This window comes from Felis catus, chromosome B3, assembly GCF_018350175.1.
Source record: "Felis catus isolate Fca126 chromosome B3, F.catus_Fca126_mat1.0, whole genome shotgun sequence".
Taxonomy (NCBI): Eukaryota; Metazoa; Chordata; class Mammalia; order Carnivora; family Felidae; genus Felis; species Felis catus.
In genome coordinates, this window is record NC_058373.1 from 80,239,818 (window position 1) to 80,248,636 (window position 8,819).

The following is an 8,819-nucleotide window of genomic DNA, read 5'->3' on the forward strand; positions in this document are numbered from 1 at the left end:
GCCTCCATGGCCACCACACAAGTGCTGGGGAGAGCATTTTTTTCTTATTTCATCATGATGGTGTCTCCAGAATTGGAATGGAAGACAGCTTCGGGTTCTGTGTCACCTCCCTCTCTCTCTGCCCCACTCACTGCTTGCACTGTCTCTCTGTCTCTCAAAAATAAATAAGCATTAAAATTTTTTTTAAAAGGGGGGGGGGCGCCTGGTTGGGTGAGTAAGTTGAGGCTCCAACTTCAGCTCATGTCATGATCTCATGGTCCATGAGTTCGAGCCCCATGTCAGGCTCTGTGCTGACAGCTCAGAGCCTGGAGCCAGTTTCAGATTCTGTGTCTCCCTCTCTCTGTGTCCCCCTCCCTGCTTGCTCTCTGTCTGTCTCTGTCTCCATCTCAAAAATAAATAAACATTTAAAAAAAATTTTTTTAAAGTATGGGAAAACAGACACACCACCTTCAGAAATTTTAGAGGTGTCATGTTAGCACTATTATGGGAGCTCCATGAGTTCCCATGATGCATGTGAAAAATCAAGAAATGAAACAGAAACAAGAACTGTCTTCAAGAATCAGTGATGGGATGCCTGTATGGCTCAGTCGGTGGAGCGTGCGACACTTGATCTCAGGTTCATGAGTGAGTTTGAGCCCCACATTGGGTGTAGAGATTGCTTAAAAATAAAATACTTAAAAAAAAAAAAAAGAGTCAATGCTTAACCAGGGGACCAGTTCCCAATATTGATGGCAACAGCAGGGGAAGACCGAAAAAAGACTTCAGAGCAGTAAGACGTAGGTTATTACCACTGCCTGCTAGGACACATTAAACAGATCAAAAGTATCGTTGAACCAGGAAGAAAAAATACGAGGCTAGATTTCTGGCTAGTTAGATGAGATCCAATTTTAAGTCTCTTGTTTAAATACTATTTTATGTCCCAGCCTGCGGACCCTAGAAAAACCAAGGTTACATATATCACTCTAAATGTAAACCAGTAATTTTCTTTGTATGTCCCACTTGAGGATCTAGTAAAAAAAATACATAGAACTGAACAGATTATATCACACAGCCACACAAAACAAAATATGCAAAGCATATCCTGACCCCTGTATTTTGTACCTCATGTGATGGCATAATCATCCTGTAGTCACCCAGCTAGAAAACCAAGAAGTATCCTCACCTTCACTTTGCTCCCCATGATTCATTCAATCAAGTTATCAAATCCTATCAATTCCACCACCCAAACTACCTCTTTTATCTGTTCTCTCCTCCTCTTACTTTACTATCTTACTTTACTCTTACAGTAGCTTCCAAACTAGTCTTGCCTACCAGGGTTCAATCTCTCCCCATCTCAGCCCATTCTTGTTGTTACAAGAGTTCTCACTCTTAAACACATCTCTAATTACAGCACTTTTCCTGTGTAAAAACATTGTATCACTCCATATTGCATGTAGGATACATTCCAACATTCTTTACATGACATAAAGATTCACAACCCAGCCAAAACCTCACTTTTCTAGGCTGACCATCCAATACTCTTCATCCATGTATTTATTCAGCAAATATTTTCTGACTACTCTATGTCAAGAATATATTTTAGCAACACCGTCATCTGAACTTGCTCTTCTCTTAGGCTCTTTCATGCTTCTACATATTTGCACATATTTCTGATGTCCCTGATTTCACAGTTATCATTCAGGACCTATTTTAGATGCCACATACTCTGAAAAATCTTCCATGTTCCTCTTCTGGGAAGTTTCCCCCTCCTCTGTACTCCCTTAAATATTTGTATGTAACACTTATTACAATAGAATGTTCAACTATGCAACATTTAAGTGTCTATTATGTTGCATGAACAATACTAGGCACTAAGGATACATGAGTGAGAAATGGGCCCTTCTACTGAAGACTTCACAATCTGTGTGTTTTTTCTTCATTAGACCATGAGCTCTTCAAGGACTTGCATTTTAGGGCTACTAAACTGTGACAAGGATTCAGCTGTTTGTTGGGGAAATAAACTAGCAAGGGTGGTTCTGATGCTTTCCCTCTTTTTTTTTTAACCTTACATTTCACATGTTTTTCTCCCAAAATTCTGTGTCCTCTTAGAGCTAGGCAAAGAAAGTTTGTTTTATCAAGGCCTAGAGATATTACTAAGGCCATCCAGTCTATCAACTCAACTTGCCTCAGAGTGGGACTTGATGTTCTTTGTATCAAAATGTGGCAACTAATTTCCTGCCTCCTGAATATGGGCTGGCCTTACAAACTTGCTTCTAATGAATCAAAGTCAGTGGAAGGGTTGTTGCCTGACTTTCAAGACTATGTTAGAAAAGGTGATATCACTTCATGTGGCTCATGTTTGGACCCCAGCCACCACTGGGATACTGGCTCCTAGGACTAAGCTACCATGCTGTGAGGACGCCATGGGAGCTACATGGAAAAATTGTATGTAAGTGTTCTGAACACAACCACAGCCAAGGACCCAGCTGATAGCATCAAATGCCAGATGTGAGTGACCCAGCCTTCAGATGATTCCAGCTCTCTCAGCTGTTGCCAAGTGGAGCAGAGATCTGGATTGACAAGCCCTGCCAAAATGACAGATTTGTGAGCAAAACAAATGTCATTATATTAAGCCACTAAGTTTTAAGGATATTTATTAGGTAGCAGTAGATAACTGGAACAACACCAAAATGAACTGCAACCCAAATGCTAAGAACAGTTCCTCAGAGAAGCTGCCAAATAGACACAAAGTTCCTTTTGCAGAGCCCTAAAGCCAGAAAGCTCCAAAGTAGCAACAGGCTCAGTTGCTCCTTAAATTTGCACTTGGATGATATTGTTAGCAGAGCACAAAGAACTTAGAGTTGACTTAAAGTTTTGCTATGTCATGTTATTTATCTTTGTAACATGTCTCCCTTCCTCTTCTCTTGACACTCATGCTCTCCATTCTCAACAACATGGCTAAAGTTAGACATTTAAAACACTAGATAGTGTCCTTTTCCTCCCCCAAACCCTTTGGTAGCTTTCCATCTCACACAGAATAAAATGCGAGTCATTACTATGGCCCACAGGCGTGCATAACCTGGCCCCTGGCTACCTCATCTCCTCCAACTCTGTCTCATTCACTCTATTGCAGCTGGTTGACACCCTTCCTATTCCTAGAACATTTCAAGCACATTTCTGTGTCAGTGTCTCCTTCCCTGACCTTACTCATAGTTATTCAAATGTTGCTTTATCAGAAAGGACTTCCATGACCTCTCACTTTAAAACCTCCCTCCCCACTATTACTTTGCTCTGTTGTATTTTTCTTCACAGCCCTTACCATCATCTGCCATATTATATATGTATTGTTTACTTGTTTTATGTTTCTTTCCACTAGAATAGGAGCTGCATGAGAATAAGGGTTTTGCTTACTGTTCTGTCTTCAGGGCTTAGAATAGAACTTGGCCCTCAATAATCACAGTTGATAGTATGAATAAATTATTTTTTTTCATGTGTATTTATTTTTGACAGAGAGAGAGACAGACAGAGCATGAGTGGGGGAGGGGCAGAAAGAGAAGGAGACGCAGAATCTAAAACAGGCTCCAGGCTCCAAGCCATCAGCACAGAGCCCAATGCGAGGCTCGAACTCATAGACTGCGAGATCATGACCTGAGCTGAAGTCAGACGCTCAACCGACTGAGCCACCCAGGCGCCCCTAGATTTTTTAAACAAACGAATATTTTAAAAGAGGAGAGCCAAGACATAAATGGTTTTAAACCATGTGTTTCTGGGTTTTATTCAGCCAAGATGTCATTTATACTCATTCTGATTTTCACTCAAAGTGTTAGTAAATTATATTAGTCCTATGACTTACATTTCTGTTTACAGAAACACAAGGCTTGTAAAGTGATTTTAATATGAAACATTGGCCATGAATTGCATATATGAGATGAAAAATATTACATACCTAAAAGATACAGCTTGAAAATCCTGAGATGTAGGAAAACAAATTGGTAATATTTCAGAGGGTAAGAAATGTTTTTCCCTTTATTTCATCTATCATAAATTTGCTCAAATATATTTAAATTTTTATGCTATGATCAAGGCTGGTGAGGCATGAGTAATGGACAATTTCTGGAAACAAGTTATAATGCTCTATTCATTCTTGACACTGTTTTATGCATTTCCAGAACACTTCATCTCTTTGCATAGATCCAAATTCTCATCTGGTATCATGTATATATTCTCTCTGTCTGAAGAAATTCCTTTAACATTTCTTATAATGCAGGTCTGCTGGCAATAAAAGTGTGAAAAAGTTTGGAAATATTTTTATTTCTCTTTCATTTTTGAAAGAGATTTTCATGAGGCATGGAACTCTGGTTTGACAGTGGTTCTTCTTGTTTTTCAATACAATAAAAGCTTGGATTGCAAGTAACTTGTCCTGCAAGACGGGCAAACATTCCTGATCAATTTTAACTTGATAAACGAGTGATGTCTTGCAATACGAATAGTATGTGACACCAAGTGTCACATGATCACAACTGAGCCAATATGAAGATATATGCTGTGTTCTGTATTCAAGTCAGAAGACCCAATGTTGTTAATATCTATTCTCCCCAATTTGATTGATACAGGCAACGCAATCTCAACCAAAATTCCAGGAGTTTTGTAGATATTAACAAGCTTATTCTAAAATTCAGATGGAAATGAAAAAATCAAGAATAGCCAAAACAACTTTGTGAAAGAAGAATGTTCCTGTTTAGGTGTGTTTTCTTGTTAGGTGCTGTCTATGGGGCAGGGAGGGGACTGAGCTACAGGCCAGGGGCAGCTCATGAGAGCCTGGCACTACCCAAGGACAGCCAGAAGCTGGAGGCCCAGCACTGCCACTTTAGCCCCTAGTCTGGCTGTGGAGTTGGCATGCCTGGAATAGAGCAAGTGGGGGCTCCCAGCAACTACAGATGTCCAAGGCAGGAAAACAAGGCTGCCAGCCCCCAGCAGCCCTCACAACAATCCTCAAGGACTAATGTTGGCCTCCAGGCCTGGTTGAGGAGAAAAGGGACCCCTCACAGCCCCATGGGAGAGAGGCCCTTATAATAATTAATATTAAAAAAGCCTAATCAAACCAAATATTGTCAAGGGTACAGAAGAACTTTAACCATCATGCACTGCTGCTGATGGAATGTATAAGGATACAACATTTTGAAAAACCTAAAAAGTTTACATATACCTGCAATGTCCTAGGGGTTTATCCTAGAGAAATGCAATCTTATATCCATATTTGTGACTTACATATAAATGTTGTAGCGGCTTTATATGTAATAGCCCGAAAATGGAAACAACCAAAAGTCTATCAGTAGGGTAAACAGATTGTATATCCATACAGGAAATATACATAAACACACACACACACTGATGCATCTCCAAATAATTATGCTGAGTGAAAGAAACTTTATAAAAAAGAGTACATACTCTATGATTCCATTCTTATAAAATTCTGGAAAATGTAAACGAACCTATAGTGACAGAAAGCAAATCAGTGGTTGCCTTAAGACAGGATAGGGCAGGGGTGCCTGGGTGGCTTGGTCAGTTACGCAGCAGACTTTGGCTCATGAATTCAAGCCCTGCGTGGAGCTCTGTGCTGACAGCTTGGAGCTTGGAGCCTGCTTCAGATGAGAGCGCTCTCTCTCTGCCCCTTCCCCTGCTTGCACTCTCTCTCTCTCTCTCTCTCTCTCAAATATAAATATAAACATTTTAAAAATTAAAAAAAAAAAGACAGAATTGGGCAGTGGGAAAGGAAGGAATGGAGGGAGGGACTACAAAAGGGTCCAAGAGGAAACTTTTGGGGATGATGGATATGTTAATACTAAGTTAATATCTTGATTGTGGTGATGGTCTCACAGGTGTATACATAAAATGTATACAGTTTATTGTATGTCAATGATACCTCAGTGAGGCTGTTAAAAATGGATTTAACAAGACTAATAGCTTGGATTTTTTTTCCAGTTTTATTAAAATACAATTGAGATATAATGCTTGGATATTAAAGAAATATTCTTTAAAAAAAAAAGTCTTAAATAAGCTCTATGTGGGACTTAGACTCGTGACCCCAAGATCAAGAGTCCCATGCTCTACTGACTGAACCAGATAGGTGCCCCAAGAAATAGTCTTTTAAAGGATTTTGAAGTGATTGGAGAAGGGAATTTCTGGAAGGAAGGTAAGAAAATGCACTTTATAAAATAGATAGATATAAATGTTTATTGTTATTTATTCTTTATTATAGAATTTATGATTTTTGTACTTTTTATTACCTTGCTAGCCCATCAAGAAAAAACTCAGTTGTGAACATTAATAATTATCTTTATAATAATTTCATCTTTGATATTTTCCTTTTAGTCATATCAAAATCACAGCTTTACACATTTAAACATTTTTGTTGTAGGGCTCCTGGGTAGCTCAGTCATTTGAGCAACCGACTCTTGATTTCAGCTCAGGTCATGTTCCCAGGGTCGTGGGATCAAGGCCTGCATTGGGCTCTGCACTGAACATGGAGCCTATTTAAGATTCTCTCTCTCCGGGCTCCTGGGTGGCTCAGTGGGTTGGGTGTCTGACTTTGGCTCAGGTCATGATCGTACGTGCAGCTCTCTGCTGTCAGCACAGAGCCCACTTCAGATCCTCTGTTCTCCTCTCTCTCTGCCCCTCCCCCACTCACACACACTGTCTCTCTTACTTAGTCAAAAATAATTAAACATTAAAAAAAAGTTAAAAGAAAAGATTCTCTCTCTCCCTCTGCCCCCTTTCCCCCTGCTCACATGGTCTCTCTCTCTCTCTCTCCCTCTCTCTCTCTCTCTCTCTTTCTCTGTTGAAAAAGATAATATATGAAGTAAACTAAGGTAAAAATAAATGACTTTTTCTGGCATATATTTGGCTATAAATTCTTATGGACAATCTAATGTATTAGCTATCTAGAAAAATCTGCCTTAAAAATTCATTTAAAATTAGGAGCTGGGGTAAAGCACCATGTATTTGGCTTCTAATCAGAATTTTTATTGTAATAAGCCTATTATTTCTTCTTCAATGAAAATTTTTATTTATATCTTCTCTCTACAAACAAAATGTTAGCAAGCGTTGATTGGAAGCAAGAGAGGGATAGCAGGAGGGAACCTGAATAAACTCCTCTCCTGCTGACTTTACTATTCTCAAAAGGCAAATGAGGAAGTGTGGAATTTAGTTAGTGGATAGTTAATCGTTTTTTAAAAGCTTAGTTTCATTGTAAAAACATTGACAAGGGCTATTGACATTAATTTACTTGAATAGATGGAAACATAGTGAAACTTTTATTCCAGAATGTTATAAACAATAAATTTCATGAATATTTATTGCAAAATGTACCAAATTATAATTCTTTACAGTGCATTGTTCACCTACAATTTCACTGTCAGAAAGTCAGAGCACAGTCAGAGTCTGAAACGCCTAGTATAAATATTTACTAAATGAATTAGAATCAGGAAGGTTTCCCCACTATTCTGACTCTCTCTGGTCCCACCAGGGCGTTCCCTTCTATGCCACCGCCACCCATGGGGACGTGTAGAAGATTAAGGACCTCATTCTCCAATAGGGGAAGAAGCTTACTAGTACTCTGTTAAGAAAAAGAAAATGTTCATACAGTGCATTCAATTGTATCCTCAACAAAGTCTCATGGCAGAACTAGGTGTCTGGAGGAAGTGGCAAGGGGCCTTGGAGGAGATTAGGTATACACGCATCTATTTTAGCCTTTCATCTTTGCTTTGGCACTGATTTTATATTTCCATCCTTTCAGAACCCTAATATTTTATTCTTAAGAGACTTAGCTGAAGTCTTAATAACAGTAAAACTTGCATTGATTTCTGCATAAAATTTTAATTTTCCCAGAGGTAATGAAGATAATGCCATTGGTGGGGAGCAAGGATTCCTGTCCCTGTCAAGGATTCTTCTAGCTGAAGTAAGAATCAAACCGGCATGGCTTAGATTTAATAGCATATACATGGGGAATCCACACAGACATGGAAATTCCAAAGACAGTCAGGCAAAATGAGGTATATATGTCATCCTGAACTAAAGAGAAGAGGGGAGGGGGTGGGACTTCAGAGAAAAGAAATGCACTTCACAGGGCAATAAGAAGAGTAAATGTTTGGTGATTAGATATTTGCCCTGCCATACAGAGGGGTCACTCAGGTAGAATTGATCTTTGCTAATAATCCTTTTTCTGGAAAAGACCCCTAATTTAGATCCTTCTATATAGTTAAGGACGGAGCAAAAGTTTCTCTTAAGGATATTAGGTTTCAATTGCTTTCAGCTCAGAATGATCTTCTTGCCAAAGTGCCCATCTTGGGGCAAGCCTGCCCTTGGCGCCTACTCTGTCAACTAGAAAATAAGTTAGGAAGTTCAGGAAAGAAAGAAAAGCACAATGAAAGAATGGGTAAGTTAGAGAATCGCAAAGTTTCAGTGTTGGAAAATGCTGTAAAATAGTGGTTCCTAACAACTGGTCAGTGGGCCAATGCAGAAGAGTGAAAAAGTTTTCAACAACCTTTGGTTGATGAGAGAGAGATGGAAAGGAAAAAAAGGAGAGGAGTATGAGGAGGAGTCACATTATTTACAAGATTTCTTTTTGAGCTCATCAAAATTGGATTGTGGTGATTTTTGAGCAGATCTGTAAATACACTATCATTACATCGTATACCTAACATGGGTGAGTTTTATGGTGTTTGTATTATAATTCAATAAAGATGTTTTTTAAAAGTTAAAGGAAGATCAATACATTCAAGAGTTTACTGAGCACTGACAGGAACTAGAGAAATGCATTGTTTGGGTGTCTGGAGAGATGG

The 8,819-nt window shown here is 39.1% G+C and overlaps 1 non-coding gene across 1 annotated transcript; it reads right to left on the reverse strand.

Moving 5' to 3' along the window:
• Positions 1 to 4,914: 4,914 nt before the first annotated feature.
• LOC111561234 lies at positions 4,915 to 5,045 on the reverse strand. The gene has a single exon (XR_002743588.1).
• Positions 5,046 to 8,819: the final 3,774 nt, after the last annotated feature.